The sequence below is a fragment of the Dipodomys merriami genome, unplaced genomic scaffold (genome assembly GCF_024711535.1).
Source record: "Dipodomys merriami isolate MVZ:Mamm:240054 unplaced genomic scaffold, mDipMer1.0.p SCAF_12, whole genome shotgun sequence".
In the NCBI taxonomy this organism is placed as follows: domain Eukaryota; kingdom Metazoa; phylum Chordata; class Mammalia; order Rodentia; family Heteromyidae; genus Dipodomys; species Dipodomys merriami.
Genome location: NW_027202493.1, coordinates 22,738,042 through 22,757,399, shown reverse-complemented (window position 1 = coordinate 22,757,399; position 19,358 = coordinate 22,738,042). Strand labels below are relative to the sequence as shown.

The 19,358-nt window shown below is 43.4% G+C and overlaps 1 protein-coding gene and 1 long non-coding RNA gene across 5 annotated transcripts in view; one reads left to right on the top strand and one right to left on the bottom strand.

The window, feature by feature from the left end:
- Irf2 (interferon regulatory factor 2) overlaps positions 1-10,497 on the bottom strand; it is an 82,150-nt gene extending 71,653 nt beyond the window's left edge. Inside the window, exon 1 of one of the 4 annotated variants that reach the window (XM_070016415.1) lies at positions 10,446-10,497. The gene's annotated coding sequence lies outside the window, so the exon portion shown is untranslated. The other 3 variants (XM_070016413.1, XM_070016414.1, XM_070016411.1) reach the window with 3 other exon arrangements.
- A 146-nt stretch (positions 10,498-10,643) lies between these two features.
- Positions 10,644-17,814, top strand: LOC138823256 (uncharacterized). The gene is made up of 2 exons (XR_011370766.1): positions 10,644-10,756; positions 17,088-17,814. It is a non-coding gene; the product is annotated as an uncharacterized lncRNA (long non-coding RNA).
- Positions 17,815-19,358: the final 1,544 nt, after the last annotated feature.

Here is a 19,358-nt window from a genome sequence, read left to right as displayed (position 1 = left end):
TTTTTTGTCAGTCAGGGGCTTGAACTCAGGAATTGGGTGCTATCCCTCAGCCTCTTCTGCTCAAGGCTAGCAGTCTACACTTTGAGCCACAGTTTCTCTCCCAGATTTTGAGTGGTTAAGGAGTCTCACAAGAATTTTGTTTTTGGGGGATCCGGTCGTGGGGCCTGAACTCTGGGCCTGGGCACTGTCCCTCAGCTCTTCAGCTCAAGGCTAGCACTCTACCACTTGAGCCACAGCGCCACTTCCGGCTTTCTTTTTCTGCTTATGTGGTGCTAAGGAATCGAACCCAAGGCCTCAAGAATTCAAGGCAAGCACTCTACCACTGAGCCACCTTCCCAGGCCAAAAGTCTCACAAGAATTTTACTGCCTGAATTGGCTTTGAACTGCACGCCTTAAATCTCAGCCTCTTAAGTAGCTAGGATTACAAACATGAGCCAACAGCACCCAGCTAACATTAAACTATTTTATAGGTTTATATGTTACATAAAATTTGTTATTAAAGTCAACTTCACCTCCCTCTTTTTACTTTTTAACTATGGCTACTAGAAAATTGGAAATGTACGTGTGTGTCATGCTGTATTTATACTGAATCGCATTACCTTAAACAAGTCTTTTCCTTAAACCTTTGGTTGTGCTTTGGTACTCAGACATTGAATTCATCTGAACTCAACCCTACTTTCCTAACAATCCCAAAACATCTCCATATTTTAATTTAGATTTTAGAGAAAGAAGTATTTAGAGTCTTTCAGATGTGAAAAATAAGTCCATGGCATTTTTTCCCCTCTAAAAGGATGAAAGCTAGACTTCAGAGAAATGCCTAGATTAGGGGCTGGGAAGGTGGCTCAGCGGTAGAGCACTTGCCTTGCATGCTTGAGGCCCACATAAGCACCACACAAACAAAAAGAAGCCAGAAGTGGCGCTCACAGCGGTAGAGCGCTAGCCTTGAGCTGAAGAGCTGAGGGACAGCGCCCAGACTCAGAGTTCAGACCCCACGACCGGACCCAAAAAAAACAAAACAGAGAAATGCCTAGATTATAGAAGTTATGCACTCTCAAAATTTGGAGATACCCCCCAAGCACACAGACACACAGATACACAGACACACAGACACACATACACACACACACACACACACACACACTCTTTAGGATGGGAGAGACACAGTTGCTCAGTCCCTATCTGCTCAGTGAAAGCCACACCCTTGTTCTAATGAAGTTTCATAGCACCACAGCATCGCCTGAGAGTCTGCGAGTGAGGGACCAGCCTTGCAGTATCACTGATTTGTTGACCAGGTGATAAATATCATCAAGGAGTTCTTGTCTCCTGCCCAGGCATCCTGTATTTCTTTAACTTAATATCTAAACAACAGACCATGATGTGATGTAAGAACATTACAGTTCTTACAAAACTGCATGTCCTAATCACCCATGGAATTACCCAGGCTAAGTGATTTCAAGTTGCAAGAACTGTATGGGGCTATAATACCTTCTGACACAGGCTTGGAAAGTCCTGAGTCTAGAGGCCAGATCTGCACATGAAGGAAAAAAGAGCTAGGAAATGGTGAAGTCCTCTCAAATTTTGCATCCTCCCAACAAAATTTGCCTTTCCTAATCTTTCCTGTGCCAGATGTAGTCAGAGAGAACACTTTAGTATTGTCTCAAGAACATTATATTTGGTCACAAGAGTAACTGTGCTTTCTGCTTTAAATTTGAAAAATACAAACATTTCAAGGAAGTTAAAAAAAAAAAAAAAAGACCTTTAGGGGCTGTGGGAAGGTGGCTCAGTGGTAGAGTGCTTGCCTTGCAGGCATAAGGCCCTGGGTTCAATTCCTCAGCACCATATAAGCAGAAAAAGCTGGAAGCGATGCTGTGGCTGAACCCAGAGTCCAGGCCCCACAACCTACAAAAAAAAAAAAAAAAAGACAACAAAGTACCCATAATCTGCATTAAATGACATGTTTTCTTCCAGGTTTTTTTTTAAACTGTTTTATATACAAATATACACCAATAATTTAAAACATAATTAGGGACACCTAATACATTAGAAATATATTCCATTTCCCATTACTAAATGCTATTCAAAAAACAAGAATTTTATAAGTTATTTGCTTTCCAGATGTGTCATAATTCATTTACTTGTTCCTACTGTTAAGATATTCAGGTTGTTCCCAATTTTTCATATGACAGAAAAGAATTCAATATTCCAATCCCTGGTGTCTTCAATCAAATAGGTTTTTAGTTTTTAGTAGCAGAACCAATGGAACAGAGTAACTCTTTTTTCTTTACCAAGGATGGAACCCAAGGCTTTTTGCACATGCTAGGCAAGGGCTTTACCCCTGAGCATTGGTTTATAACATAATATCACTATGTAGCCCTGGCTGGTCTCTAACTCAAGATCCTCCCGCCTCTAACTCCTGGGCCCTGAGATTACCACAGGTGTGTACCACCACACCTACTGCCCAGAAAATTTAACACTGTGAAGACTTTAAGGCAAATTTCCTTCAGTGTATAATCTCAACTATATTATGAAGTAAACAGTATTCAGTTATGACCCTCAATCAAACCTAAGTGAAGCCATCATCTACTCTTTAGAAAAATACAGCATCGGCCATTCTTGTTTCTTGTTTCCAAATGAAGTTCTTACAATTGGACAAAAGTAAACCAGACTAAGAAAGACCAGCAGGGAGGAAAAGCAAAGAGACTGAGTAATTAGTCTATGTCTGGCTACTTGTATTTATAGGCATTTTCCTCAGAACACCCATGGTGGCCTCCAAGGGCAATTTCAGATTAAATATGGGGCCTCACCCATGGTATCAATTTCCAAACAGTACTCCAACACCACTACCTTGAAGGTGACTTCCACCCTGCCCAGGTAACAATGATCCATGGAGTCAGTTGATGCCTTCGGTCTGCCCATCAACCTTAATCATCCTCTGAAGAAAAACCTGATCTCCAAAGTCAAGAGCAAAGGACCCTCCGGTGTATCTACTGGCACTGAAACACTCCAGTTACCTAGTTACAATGAACTGCCAACTTACTCTGATCTCTAGAAACTCTTTCAATGGCATGTATACAAGGTCAGAAAAATCACCAGCCTCTCTCTTCTCCCCACCTGCTTCTTTTTTTTTTAATCACCTCACTCCCTGACTCTCACCGTCCACATTCCTATTCAATCACACCACTAATACTTACATCTACATGTTAGGACACTCCCTTCTCACCTTTTCTTATCTTCTCCAGTAAATGTAAGGTAAGGAGAATAACAAACACACAACACACACACAAAAAAGAACTTTTTCAAAAAAACCTGTTAGAAATTGGGTGTGGTGGTTCATAATTGTAATCTCAGCAACCAGAGGATGGATTGCAATCAGGAAGATGGGATTCAAGGCCAATCCATACTAACAATTCTTGAGACTCCATCTCAACCAATAATACCGGGCATGTTGGTACACACCTGCTATCTCAAGTTCCCCAAGGAAGGTAAATAATTAAGATTCATGATCCAGGCTGAACTGCCCACACATACCAGACAAAAAGGCTGGAAAAGCATGGCTCTGGAGGTAACATGCTTACCTAGTAAGCAAAATGCTTTAAAACCCTAGTACCATTAAAATAATGATGATGATAATGTTTGATATTATTTGAAATAAAGTATTTTATGTAGTTTCTTTCTTGCCCAAAATGTCAACTTCATGAAGTGGGAACATCTAGAGGATTTGAAACTATGGAGCCAAGAATAGATCTTCTATCTACAAAGTTCTTCTTTGCATCTTCCCAATACCTGACATTCATAGATTCAATGAGGACAAGTCAAAATATAAGATCATTTTCTTTTGGTCACATTAAATATGCTCTATCAAATGCTGCCTCACAGATAGCAAGAGATGGTTAAGTAAGTTTGAAAAGAAATTGTGTATGAAAATTACAGTAGCAAGTGGTTAACTCTCAAAAATATTTGTTGAATGGAAATGGGACAAGCCTTTATCACACAAAATCCTAAATTACAATCTTCGTAGAATTAAGTTGTTCTTGACCTTGAGATCAAAGTGTTTTGATACCCATCACCAGAAAGACCTTCACAAGGCTTTTATCTCTCCTAGAGAGATAGTGTTTGCTCAAGTCTAATACTTTTTTGATAGTTGGGGCTGAATATTAAGCTGACAAAAGCAACTATAAACCATAACAGAAAAAAAAAAACCACAGTAATAATTCTCTACGACCTTCCTGGTCAAACAGATGAACCAGTAAAACAAAGTCCTTCTTATCTCTTCAAATTGGAAAATTCCAAGTATCACTGCCATAACATGAACACCACTTTTGTATGACAAGCTAGGACATAATGGGCAGAGCCACACAGACCTTTCACTCAAAATACCTAAAATGTTAAGCCTGCTTGCTCTTTCGCAAAGCACAACCTTTGAGCCAATGGTGACATCAAAGATGTGGCCCTGGGAAGAGAGGCTTGATTCAGTGGCTCCCCACCTTTGCTCAGACCCACATACCTGAGGGAGGCTGGGATTCCATTCACACATGGGGGGGAAGGGAAAATAAGCATCTCACTGTGGGGGCAGATGAGGTCAGCAGAAGTCTCAATGATGGCCTGTCTCAATGATGACAGGCCAATCTCACTACATTTTACAGATATGAAAAATTTAAAAGTCCCCAAGGTGGAAATGACAGACAAAAGAGCTAAACAAAAGAGCTAAAAGTCAACATTTCTCAGTTCATCTTTCACCCAGTACACAGAGCTTTCTATGAGCTGGTGGTCAATATTTGATGAATAAAATAATATCTTGATGGTTTTTTTTTTTCAGTTAACAAGTGTGGTTCCTACAAGGGTCAAAATTATTCATTTAAAATCACTGCATAAGGGCTGGGAAGGTGGCTCAGTGGTAGAGCGCTTGCCTTACATGCCTGAGGCCCTGGACTCAATTCCTCAGCACCACATAAGCAAAAAGAAAAAAAGCTGGAAGTGGCCCTGTGGCTCAAGTGGTAGAGCACTAGCCTTGAGCTGAAGAGCTGAGAGACAGCGCCCAGGCCCAGAGTTCAGGCCCCATTACCCAGACTCCCCCCCAAAAAAATTCACTGCAAAGGACACCTTAATAATAACAAGAAAATTGTACTTTAAAAAATTATTGAATGGGGATGCTGGGTCCCCAGAAGAACTCAAAGATCTGAGGGAAGGTCACTGACTGGTTTCAGCACCTCTGGAAGCCAGTAGCAACTGTACTTAGATTTGTCCTTCAAATTCAACACACCAAATCTCCCTGTATCTGGCTGGAGTGAGATTACCATTGATATGACTGGTTTTCTCAAGTTAACACCAGGACTACGAAATTCAAGTCAGAGGTATCTCTAAAAGTCATTTTAAAAAGGCATATGGTTCGTTGGGGGCGTGGCCTACTAGATAAACACAATTTGTTTCACAGGCAGTCTGTCAAAAGATAGTTTGTTGTAAGACAGGGGAGGGGGGAGAGAAAGAGGAAGAGAGAAGGGATGAGACCTATGTAATCAAAGCTGAAAATTACAGTCTTGCTGCTTTGCTCTGAATTCAAAGGGAGCCACAGGATTCTTTAGGACAAGCAATGGGCCCAGCATCTGCCCCCCAGGGGCAGATTTCTAGATTGTATGTTTTTCCTTAGTATTTTATTTAAAAATATTGGCTTTGGGTTTAAATCTGGCCCCTCTAGATAGTTTGTCATTCCTTGTGGCTACATCACAATTTAACCAAACCTCTTCACCTCGTATTTTATGAACTACCCTCACCCTAACAGCCTATTTTCAATTCAGCCCATTTTGCATTAAGCTGACATTCGATACTATATATTGATCCACGCAAGCCAAAGCAGAGCACAGGCACAAAGTGTGACCTTCTGTGCAGCAAGGAATCTGTTGTCCCATACAGATTAAAAGAAGTGATTTTTGTTAATAATAATAATTGCTCTTTCACGGTAATCAATTGTCTTGTTTTTGTTTGGGGGACTTTGCTGTTGTTTTGGCAGCACCTAGGATTGCACTCAGGGCCTCTCCCGCAAGTGCTCTTCTATACCACTCCCCCAGTCCTTTCAATAAATGCAAGTTAACCATGTTGTAGGTGGCACAGCAACATACTGAATTCAACAGAGTAGACATGTCTAATGACAATGACAGACAAGACTCAGGAACAACAGTGAAGGAAATTCAGACTAAAGCTTAGAGGGGCCTGGGAAGAGTTTAATCTGATATAAAGAGGAAAAACATCCGTTACTGCTATATCATCTGGTCTCCATGGATACCATTAAACTTTTCTCTTGCTAGAAAAAAATTCATTGATAATATTGTATTTCATGATGATCTTATTTGATACTGTATTATTCTATGTGTAATTCCTCATCATTATTTATATCTCCTCAGAAGCAAAATTCCTTCTGCTGGAAATTTTACATGAGAAAAATCAAAGTCTGATCCAGTTGTGATTCCCTGCCTTTTTTCATTACTATAATAATAATCTGATAGAGGCCTAAACACAGTGGCTCGTGCCTGTAATCCCAACTAGTCAGTAGGGTACAGATGGGTGCACAGAAGTTTGAGAAAGCCTGGCCAAAAAAAAAAAAATGTTAGCAGGACTTTATCTTCACAAACAAGCCAGGCATGGTGTTTCATAACTGTAATACCAGCTACACAGGAGGAAGTTGAAAGAGGATCAAGGTCTGGAGCTGGCCTACGTTTGGTATCCTATCTGAATAACAATTTAAAGGCAAAGAAAGAGAGATGGGGGAGGAAGGAAGGAAGAAAGGAAGAAAGGAAGAAAGAAAGAAAGAAAGAAAGAAAGAAAGAAAGAAAGAAAGAAAGAAAGAAAGAAAGAAAGAAAGAAAGAAAGAAAGGAAGGAAGGAAGGAAGGAAGAAAGAAAGAAAGAAAGAAAGAAGAAAGAGAAAAAAGAAAGAAGGGAAGAAGGAAGGAAGGAAGAACAGACCCCAAAATAAAAAAATGAAGACATGTCTCTCGTGGCAAAACAAGCCCAAGGCCTTGAGTTCAAACCCCAACACTAGCAAAAGTATAGTAATCGGATAGAATTTTGAAACATTAAACACTTGACACATTTGTTGACTATTATAACTTACACAATGTTCTATCATAAACAATATTTCAACTGCTCCCCAAACCAGCCTTACAAAAACATTCAAGTATTTTTATTATCTCCCTTAGAACCCCAAAAGGTAATTACTTCTATTTATTTTTGGTTGTTACAGGCTGCCAGCTCACCAACTAGAATGTAATCTCTGTGGATTGTAAAGAGACTTCCTTGTTTCCAGTTTCCATTTGAATCCACAGAGCCTAGCGCTGTGTCAGGAGAGCTGGTGTTCTAAATATTTACCAAATAAACACACAAATTCCCCTGGGGACTGCTTTTAAGCCCTTTTTGGCAGGAGGCAGATAAAGGATCAGTGACCCAGATACCCAGCTAGAGTTCAGTGGTCTGCTTACTTATCAAAAGGAAATTATGTAAAAGAGCTCTAAACCCAACAGTACTCATACCAACTAATGGCAAGAGAAAACCGATGCACATCAAAACGCTGGACTATCTAACATTTCAAATCTTCCATACTAAGTTTATCTAGCTCTGGTATATTAAATATTTGCTCCTGAAGTATTTCAAGAAGTGTGGTAAAGAGAAGTAGGTCCACAGTTCATAGTTCATCAGGACCTGAAGTCAACCACTTGTTGGCCATAATTGTTGGCTTGCAGTTTGACTACAAATCCTTACTTTTGCTTCATGTGCCATTTTTACAGTAAACAGATCTAAAGTATGTGGAATTATTTCTAACTTTTGAAGACTAACAAACCTCACTGAGAAACATATAAATGCTGAATGTTAAGCAGTTGCCAATTGTAATAGACAATAATTCCTAGATCTAAGAAGCCAAAATCGAACCTCTTACACAACAGGATGTAATAAATTATAATCATTCACTAATTAAGAATGAAATTCTGGACTTTACCACATCAATCAATAGATAATGGTCCAAGGCTACCCTAGATTAATAGCTTAAGTTTTAAATCTTCCATCTGCTGAAGATGCCTTAGAAAACATTTTTTTTTTTCCAGGATTGCTTTTTGAGGTTCTAGTTTTCGCCCCTTCTTCCCACCACCCCTAAACAAAGACTGCAAGAGTGGTGGGGAAATTAGAGACTCCTGAGTGTATGTGTGTGTGTGTGTGTGTGTGTGTGTGTGAAGTTAACCAGTCACCCTAGGGGCCTTTGACAAGACAGCATTCCAGCCTCACGTGACCATCCACCTTTTCAGTCCGTGGCCAGACCTGCCTGCACCTGGCCTCAAGCACCAGACAGTGCAGGCTGCTCAGTTCCACTGTACCTTGTAGGCTATCTGCAAGCTAATAAATGACTGCAGACTTGATGGCAACCTTGGAGATTCCTGAAAATCCACAACAGGAAATGTTAACTGTCCTCCGCCCTCCCGAAACATTCATCAAAAGCAGACCAAGTCACGGCCACAGGGAGGCCAATGGCAGGAGACAAACGCCAGCATTTTCTTCCTTCCTGAGCCATGGACGTGGAAGTGGAGAGCCGGGAGGTGGACGCAGGCTCGGGCGGGCGGGGAACCCGTGCCCAAGTTATAAACACTCCCCCCCCCCGCCCCCCGGCTGCGAGGTGACAACCGCTCCCGCCCGTCCCGGGGTCGCACGCGGCCGATCCGCCAGGGTCCAGCCTCCACCGGGCAACCCGGGCTCCTCACCTGATGCCCGAACACAATCCTGGCGCTGGGCTCGGGCTGCCAGCCTCCTTCCCTTCCCTCCTTTTTAAGGGGGGAGGGCGCCAAACGGGCCACGACCTCGGGCCGAGGTGGGAGGCCGGGGCGTCCGGGGCAGCGGATGAGTTACCCCCGAAAGCCTGGGCACTAGGAAAAGGCTTCCCGAGCGGCTCTCGGGCGCCGGCCCCCAGGCCGCGCCGCGGGGAGCGGGGAGCGGGCGGGCGGGCGCCCCGATTGGCCGCGGCCGGCATCGCTCGGTGGGCGAGCCCGGCCGGCGGGGCGGAAAGGAAGTGGCGGCCGCAGCTTTGCACCAACCATGTTCGGCCGGCGAGCGAAAGCAACCCGGCGCCCTGAGCCGGGTCGGAGGGCACGGGGCGGGCACTGGCGTCCGCCCCCCGCCGCCGCCCGCGCCCCCCTCCCGGGGACCCTGCGGAGCACCCCCCCCCCGCAGCCCCGAGCCTGCCCGCGGGGCGCCACTCGGTCCCCAGAGGCTCCCTGCCCCCACCTCGCCCGCTCCGTAGCCGGGGCGGGTCAGGCCCAGCGCGCCAGGCCGGCCCGGGGGACGCCTGCGGGGACCCGGAGGCGCTAGGCCGCGCTCGGAGCCAGTGACCCCCCCTCCCCCGACGCGACCTCCTCCCGGGACCCTCGCGCGTCCCAACAAGTGTAACGACAAAGCCGGCGGGAAGGACGACGCGGTGTCCCTCCCGAGTGGCGGCGGCCGCGGCCCCCCGGGGAAGCCAGGCGCGTTGACCAGGCCCAGTACCCGGCTCGGCTCGGAGCCCGCCCGCTGGCTTCGATCGCTGGCACCCGAACACCCACGGCCCTTCCCCGAGCCCGGCAAGAGGGCGATCCTAGAGGCCGCCTCGGGGAGCCCCATCAAGTTTCCTTTCGCCGGGGCGCTTGGTTATTTACAACGGAGGCTGCCAGGAGACAGGCGCCGCCAGCGGGCACCGAGAAGGACCCGCGCCCGTCCTTCCGATCTGGTGGCCACCGTGACTATAAACACGCGACAATTTTTGGTTTAAATGAGGCCCGACTCCGGCGGACCTGCGCCCGCACACTCGACTCCTAGGGCGCATGATCACTCGGAGCAGGTCTCTGGGTCCACGGAGCCACCTCCCCGCTTCTGCAAATCCAAAAGTGAAATTAAACCTCCACCAACCTCCTCCTCCTCCTCCTCCTCCCGCTCAACCACCACCTCCTCCTCCTCCTCCTCCTCCTCCTCGCAGCCTCAGCAGCCCCAGTAGCAGCAACAGAAGCCGCTTCCCCTAAAATCTGAGGATCCAGAATCGCGCCGACAGTTTTCTCCAAAGACCAGTATTTATGAACCCCGGCATTATGTATATATATATATGTACATATAGATAGAATATATACCCTCCACACACACACACACACAACCTTCTGCAAAACATCGTGTCAAAACATCAGGACGCGCACACACACACACACACAAGCTCCTCCAGTCCCCAGAAACATGCCCAGGAGAGAAACAGCACGCGCAGTCACAACTATTATTTACCCAAAAAAAAAAAAAATGTTACCTCTCAGTGTGCTGCTTTGTTTTTGTTTGTTTTCACGCTACCAATACAATCCCGCAAGGTTTAAGTGTTGCTAGGGTGTGTGAAATGGAAATGAAAGCCCGTCAGTTGAATAATCGCAGGAGCAAAACTAAAAGTTAGTCCCCGGCTTGCCTGAGAACGGGTCCAGATCGAAAGCAAAACAAGGAGAGGAAACTGCGAGGAGCGGCGGCTGGAAATCCCCCCACCCCCCGCCCTCCTCCCTCCCTCCCTCCCTCCCCCGCGCCCCCCTCCCCCGCCCGCCTCCCGCCGCCCTTCCTCCCCAGTGTTTGTTTCAAGCTTGTGCAACCGGGAGGTGGAGGCCGCGGGGGTGCGGAAGTTCGCCGCCGCCGCTCATTGGCCGGCCGCGCCGCTGTCATCCGTTCTCGGAAAAAAGTCAATTTCATTTTCACTTCCCCACGTCCGGGAGCAGCGAGCAGCCGCGCGTGAGTCTGGAGCTCGCCCTCCCCTCCCCCCCCGCACCTCCCCCTGTTGCCCCCTCCCTCCCTGGGGGTCCTGGGGTGGCGGGCGCAGACGTGGATGAAGGCTTTGGAGGCCCGTGGGAGGCGGGAAGGGAATAAAGGACCCTCCATCCTAAGAGCCACCTGAATGGAGAAAAGTGCGGTCGGGGGGCACCTTGGGAAAGCCCAGGGGCGCTGGCCATCCAGTGGGTAGTTAAGGGGTGTTTACAGCGTCTGTGCTTGGTGATCAGGAATTCGGTGTTTTGGAACACAGCCTGCCTCCCAGGACTCAAGTAGCAGGCTGATGAAATGACAGGATTCCTGCTGTCTCTGCCTTACAGGCAAGGACCCTGTCTGACACCCCCCCACCCTCTCCCCCCACCCCCACCCAGGACGATAAGAAAGGCCTGTCAGTCACCGTCCAAAGGCTGATGATCCACTGTGCCACACCAGGACCATTAGTGCAGGATGAAGGCCAAGTTCAAGTTTGGCCTTCTTAATTTACTAGCTGGGCATTCTTAGGCCTGTTTTCCATTCTGTCCAATGGAAATAGATGAGAGAATGAATACAAGATCCCGCGCAGCACATAGGCCGGGGCGGCCACTGTCACCCGTCATCCCAAACTAGCACAACTCGCATGGGGTCCACTCCTTTCTAGATCACTTGGTTTGAAAGTATAGGTTGACATTTAGTTCTAGCTATTTGTGTCCTGATTTAGAGTTTCATAAGCTTTCTATGCCAATTTCTCTACACACCAGAGAAAGTCCTTCCCTGGAGACCATAGCAAGCTGTATTATAAACATTCCCTAGAGAGAGAAATGGTGGATATATATATATATATATATATATATATATATATATATATATATATCCATATAATATATATCTGTCATGGAAATGCTGAATTCTACTGACCAGAAAATGAAAAGTATCTAAGTTATGCAAGTGGCAAGGAAATAGCTGAAGGTTTAGGAAACTGTCTTGTGGCTATGATCTCAAAATAGATCCCACATTCGCACATTGGTTTTTGTTTCTTCTTTAATAACACTTGCTTTTACAGTTCATATATCAGTAACCATAATTATATACAAACTATAGGATAGTTGTCACTCATCAAGAGCAAGAAGGCAGAGCACTAGGCTAGAAAGCTTGAAGCCTTATGTTCAATCCCTAGTCCTGGAAAAGAGAGAGAAAGCACCTTGTTTTTCCTGGAGGGAGAAGGAGATGGAGAAAAAGGAGGAATACAAGGGGTTTTTGTTGTTGTTGTTGTTGTTATTTCTTGCTCATTGCATGCACAAGACTCTAATTTCACTTCAGGAGCCTCCAGGTGGAGGTGCTGGCCAGCTGATACTGGCTTTCTGGAGTCCATGACAGGTAGCTGCCTCTGGTATGAATTAAGAAGGGCCAGACAAGGCCATGCCTACAGAAATCTGCCCTGCATCAGATTAACCTCCTATTACCATGCAGGAGTGTGCTAGAAGCTGACTTGCTGGGTACATAAACCTTCACAATAGTTGACATCTCAGACAGTGTCTGCTGCTTCTCTAAGACTGTTTTTGCAGTGCTGAGGATTAAATCCAGGGTCGTTCTTTGTTTTTGATATCTTCCTGCTCACATTACACATCCAGTCAGTCATATCCTATTGCTTTGTGATACTATGCCCATAGTCTCTGGACCTGGTCCATCCCTACAACTCTTCTTTCCCTTATTGCAACTATTAGGGACCTTGCTTCCAGTCTACCCCCTTGGGTTCCTTCAGGCCAGTGACCACACTGTTATCCAAGTTAAGATGGACAAAACCTCTCTGTAGCTTTCAAAATAAAGACCATATTACTTGACAGGATGCCTAAAGTCCGTTGTAATTTGTTGGCAGGATGCTTTTCTAACTTCACCCCTGGCAGGCCCCCCATCTCTCCCTTTCCAAACTAATTGCCTCCCTTACTTCCTGTATCTTTGTTTTATCCTTAGCCTGAGACTTAGCAGTACATAGGCTCTTGAATATGTGTGAATAGTCTTTGCTCATTTATTTAACTACTTATAAAATATTTCAGACTGTATCACAGGATTTGTTTTATATTTTAACATTTTTTTCATGTAAATGTAGCTAATATTAATTTGTGCAGAATTCAGAAACTATAGAAAAGTTGAAGGCAGAAAATATGGCTAAGTAGGGCACCAGTGGCTCATGCCTGTAATCCTAGCTACTCAGGAGGCTGAGATCTGAGGCTCCAGGATCAAAGCCAGCCCAAGCAGGAAAGTCCATGAGACTCTTGTTTCCAATTAACCACAAAAACTATAAGTGGCACTATGGCTCAAGTGGTAGAGTGCTAGCCTTGAACAAAAAGTAGCTCAGGGTCAGTGCCCAGGCCCAGAGTTCAAGCCCCCCCAAAAAAAGAATGAAAATATTATTATATAATTATATAATTTTATATAATTATATTAAATATATTGTATATATTATTATATATTACATATATTGTACACATAATTATATAATATATTATTGTATGGAAATAATAGTCCTTTTGCTTGGTAGGCAGAGACAAGGGATCACTAGTTTTGAGGCAAGCCTGGTTTACAAAGTAAGTTCCTATCTCAAAAAAATAAAGACTGAGCTGAATGTGGCAGCTCACACTTATTAACTCTAACTATTTGGGAGGCAAATATAGAAGGATCATGACTTGAGGCCAGCCCAGACAAAGTTACCGTGACCGTATTTCAAAGAACAAGCCAGATGTGGTGGTGTGTATTACAAGCTCAGAGAAGCAAGAGACATAGGTGGGAGATTAGGGTCTGTTGGGCAAAAAGCATGAGTCCCTATCTGAAAAGTAACAAAAGCAAAAGGGGCTGGGGACATGGCTCATGTTAGAGGACTTGCCTAGTAAGCATGGAGCCTTCAGCTTCAAACCTAGTACTGAAAAAATAGTTGGGACATGAAGATATACCTTGGTAATAGAGTGTTTGCATAGGGTGCAAAGCCTGTGCTCAATCCCCTTAGGAAGCAAAGAAGGAAAAAAGGGAGAGAGGGAAGGAGGAAAGCAGGGGATACTAATGCTTCCTGTGCTTCCTGCTCTCCCCAGCCCTATAGCCTTCTGTCCTGTTCTCTTTCTTAGCTCATTCTTCTTTTTCTGCCAGTCCCCTAAATTATGGTGTTTCCAAGCATTCTTTCCTCAACCCTCTTATTTTCTCATTCTCCACGCTTTTTTTTTTGAGTACTTTCATCCACACCCAAAGCTTCAAATATCATCACAGTTCCCAATTTACAATCCTTCTATTTACAATTTTCCAATCACACAGTGGTGAAACAGGCATATACGTTTACTAGAAACCATACTGCAAATGTTGAATGTTGATCTTTTCCTGGACTAACAATAAGTGGTAAGATACTCAGTCCCATTTGAGGGAATCACAACCTCTCTGTCAGCCAGAAGATCACAACAACCCATAACCCACAGTGGATTAGTTGCTAAGCAATGATGTTCCATAGGCAAGATGTATCAGATACACTTTCAGAATACAGTATTTTCAAACAATGGGTTTACTGCAGAAAGTAGCCCTATTATAGCTTGAGGAATGCCCATATTTGATGATAATTTCAAAACCTAACATCTGCCCTGGACACATTACTTAGTAGACATTCCTTAGATGATAATGATGAGAAAGAAGAAACATGCAAAACTAAACTCTTCTCTCACAACTTTGTATTTGTCACTTCATTGACTAACCAGGAAAGTGAGAGACAACAGACTTGCCCCCTTTCCTGAACCTCTGTAGCTCCCCAAGGTCTGGATACTGCTTACAATTTTCCAGACCTCCAAAACCCATAAAATATAGAATGAATTTCACTCTGTTCTTAGGCCTTTGATGACATGTCACAGAGCAAAGATGTAAATACTCAGAGGCACAAAATATCCACATGGTATTGTTATGCACAGTCCAGAAATATTTCTTAGCTCTTTGAGAAGATGCATACAGTCATAAATCTCTGGGAAAAAAAGAACCAATATAGTCAGCTATCACCTTTATGTAAGTCTGTGGATAAAAGTACCAGTTGCCATTCATGTATGTTTATCTAAACAAACATTTAGTCTAATATAAAAATTTAGTTGAGCTATCTTATTAAGTGAAATTGGAATGTCTTCATGGGTTAAGCAGTGTGGAATGGAACATCTTAAGAGACCTGGATGCTTAGGGATTACTTTATTTTCAAGGGAGTTGGGGAAAGACAAGGATATTTGAACAAGGTATCGAGAGATCTCTCCATGAGTGGCTCTGTGCTTTCCAAGAACTTTCCTTACAGTCTAGTTGATTGATAACATTAATTTCTATTGCAGCATCCTAATAATGGCAAGAATATCAACTCTGCCTATAACCACAGCCTTCAAAATTATTTGTCAGATTGGAGTTAGAAGGTTAGATTTGGGTTAGTGTGGAGTTAAGGTTAAAAAAAAAAAGGAATTGTAATTAATGTGTGAAGTGCTAGCATATTAACAAGAAGGGTATTTGTAGCTATGATTAACCAGGGGGCTCACTTGCCTGTCAGTTGCTGTTCCTTGCTCCACAGAAACACTGGGATTCCTTCTGCGCTGGCCTCTGGGGTTCTCAATAATACCAAAACTTAGGGGTTAGACAGTCATGGAAAATGAGCAGCCACAAAGCCCTGTAAAATACTAGCCCTGTATTGAAAATATTACTGTGAAGTCCAAATTGAATAAAAATAGAGCCAAGTGAAACCCTAGTTGAAGCCATAGAGTAGATGAAGTTACAGAAACCTTTCATCAAAGTTCAGGAGCTATGAACATCATTTGGAGACATTTTTGAGCATGTTTGCCCATTGCTTCCTATGATAGTTCATTCCATTTTACTAGAAACTCTGAAATGAGAGTTTTCCTGTTGCAATTATTCTCTGAAAATCATCAATTTATACTGAGAAGTGTGTTTCCCAATCCTTAGTAATAAATACTCATTCTGCTCTGCTCTGATGAAAGGAATTGGTTTTTTGTTTTTGTTTTTTGTTTTTGGTTTTTTTAATTGCCAGGATCTCATTATTCATTGTAGATTCTGGGGTTGAGAGGAAAGCAAATTTTCTTTTCCAAAGGGAAGATTTTCAACTCTAAAACTTAAGGATTTGGGGGGGCACATAATTTCCCAAGTGGCTATGAAATACTCATTTTTCACTGTGAGGATAAACTACAGTGTTGCTATTACTTTGAAACATGAATGGGAAAGTCTCTGTAGTTTTATTTTGAATGCTTCAGAAAGAAGCACTAATAATTTTAGGGACTCTAGACAAAAATTTCAAATTTGCAACCTAGATTCAACAAACCGAACTGTTGTACTCCCTGGTCACCAGTACAGTTGAAAAAAAATTGTTACATTTTCTGCTCCTTCTCTGTAGGTTTCTTAGGCCTTGCATGAGAAGCTTGAGGCCTAAAATGTGTTTTCTTTCTCCTCAAACTTTGTAGCATTTTGAATGATATACTTTTCTTCTATTAGACAATGTTTGGAAGTTTGCCAATAAAGAATACTGAATAGTGCCATAAAAGAAAATGAGTATTTTCTTTAATTCCTTCTCTTCCTCCAAGTGTCTCCACTTCAGTCCTAAGTATGGGTGACAGTTCACACATACAAGCTCCTGGGCCCACCTCCTTTGCCTCTAACGCACCTCCACCCGTAACTTCCCCCAAACTGACCGAGCACCATGATGGTGTGACACCCTGAGGCCTGCTGTCCAGGTCTTGAACAAAACCAGATCTCTGGGCTCCTGCAACTGCCTCACTATTGGGGTGAGGGCAGCAGAAAAGTCAGCAGACAAAACAATAATTATAGTTTATTTTCCTGTACAGAAAATAAATAGTATCTTTGAAAGAACTGTGTTGCTTAGGTGATCAAGGAAGCTTGCTCAAGAAAGGATTTCAAAGAAGAGTTTCTGTATTAGTTTCTTCAACTGCTGTGACAAAGTAGCACAGTTCGAGTAGCTTATAGGCCAGAAAGTTACCGCTGAATAGTTATGGAAATGGAGGTGTCTACGGGTTCGGTCTCTCCTGAAAGCTGTGCTCTCTGCCTCCTCTCTGCTGATGGGTTGGCAGAGGTCCTAGGTATTATCTGGCTTGTAAACAGATCACCTTGATTTCATTTTGGAGTTCACATGATGTTCTCCATGAATGTGTGTGAATATATTTCCCCTGGTTTTAAGGACACCTGGTATATTGATCAGCTTGGATTAGGAGCCCAACTTACTTCAGTACAATGTCATCATAATTAATTGCCTCTACAAGGACTGTTGATTTGTTTTGTTTTATTTTTTTCAAATCAGGTCACTTTCTGGAGGTGAGGACATCAGTATAAGAATCACAGGAGGGCCGGGCACCGGTGGCTCACACCTGTAATCCTAGTTACTCAGGAGGCTGAGATCTGAGGATCGCAGTTCAAAGCCAGCCCAGGCAGAAAAGTCTGTGAAACTCTTATCTCCAATAAACCACCAGAAAACCGGAAGTGGCGCTGTGGCTCAAGTGGTAGAGTGCTAGCCTTGAGCTGAAGAGCTGAGGGACAGTGCTCAGGCCCAAGAGTTAAAGGCCCACAACTGACCAAAAAAAAAAAAAAAAAAAATCACATGAGGGAAAGCAGACTCATCCATAACAGGTATGCCCCAGCAGAGGGAAGAGCAGGGGCAGCTGCTCTAAGAAGCAGAGTATGGCATGTCAGAGAACTGGCAGAAAGTGTGGCTTCTGAGTGAAGACAGTGGGCAAACGGGCAGAAGTGAGGAGTTTGGAGATTATTCTACAAGCAATGGGAAGATTTTGAAGGGTTCCAGAAAGGATCCACCTGTGGTTCTCAATGATCCTGCTATACATTTCCATCGAAATACAAAGATTTACCTTGTAGAATTGTCAACAGTTCCCTTCCATTCCAGGACAAATTGAGAAACACAGCATTATTTAATTATATTTTATTTCAATTTTTAAATTTCTAAGTCAAAATGTTTATTCCCCCCCTTAATTTTCTCTGTCAATTTCACATCTACAAATAAATAATTAATTTCAGTAATGCCTTTTTCTTTTCTTTTCTTTTCTTTTTTCCATTGTGGGGCTTGAACTCTGGGCTTAGGTGCTATCCTTGCACTCTTCAGCTCAAGGCGAGCGCTCTGCCACTTGAGCCACAGCGTCACTTCGGTTTTCTAGTGGTTTATTGGAGATGAGAGTCTCACAGACTTTCCTGCCAGGGCTAGCTTTGAGCCACAATCCTCAGATCTCAGCCTCCTGAGTAGCTAGGATTACAGGCGTGAGCCACCAGCACCGGGCTTAATTTCAGTAATGTCTTTTTATACTCCCTCTACAAAAAAAAAAGACTTTCTATTGAGGAGGAGGAGGAGGAGGAGGAGGAGGCAGAAAAAGATTCACTCAAGTGTGGATTTTAGGCACAGACAATTTTCATCAGACTGTTTTGAGTAACTAATGATTTTTCAGAGATTGTGTTGACATAAACTCAGCTTTTATTCCAAAATTGCAATTATTTCAAATCTATTTCATTGAAAATGACATAAATTATATTTAAACTTAAACATCATGTTTTAAGTATTTATGCTATTCAACTATTAACTGTTTACACTATTTGAGAAAGATTAAGAATTATATGCTAATATCAATTACTGGATTCATAGCAGTGAAATTCAAATTCTTAAATGCCAAAAATGAATGAGGACTCTAAGGAAAAATATCAGCTTTTATGCTAAGTTCTTTCCTTTCTTTCTGGTACTTTCATATTCACTCAGCACATTGTCTATTTTGCTTACCCAAATCCCATATGTAACTAGATTAATAGCAGGCAGAAAAGCAGAGTATCTCACTTAAGGGAATGAAGGAAAGGAATAAAGATAAGCATTTCCTAAAATCTAAAGCTTTAGGAGGTATATTCTCCTTGTGCCAGCATGAGTCCTACTCCAGCTCTAAAGCTCCTCAGCCTTGTATTAAGGAGTTCTCCTTCATTATTTTTGAGGACCAACATGGCTTCCTTCTGGAAGGCTAGTGTACTCTAGGAAAGAAAGTAGGAAGCTGCTATGGATCTGCTCTGCTAAGTATATTTTGAGAATGGAATGCTGTATGCATTTCTGCCCACAACCCCAGTTTAGAAGCTTTGGGAAAAGTAGGTGCTTTCATTTCCTCTGTACCTCTTCTGAACATGAATCATTTGAACACAAGGTTGAACAATTACAGATGTGCTCTGATTTGCATGTGCTTTGCCTTTGGCCCTCAAAGGTACATGTGTTACAAGCGTGGCCCCCAGCTTAAAGATTCTGTCCCAGGATCTAAGTGGTTAGACCCAGGTAGTTCTTAACATAGTAGGTTGTCATAGAAAATAAAACGTGTATCCTCTGAAGCCTTCTAACTTCTACCCATGCCATTTGTCATCTTGTGATGCAGTCAGAAGGTCCTCACCAGAGCTGACAAGATGCTGGTGCCATGATCTTGAATGTCTAATCTGTGCGCTAAATAAACATTATTTCTTTCTAATACCCCTAGTGTTAGGTATTCTGTTATCACCACAAAAAGCAGACAAATACATATAGTGAACAATGAAGCTCAGCAAG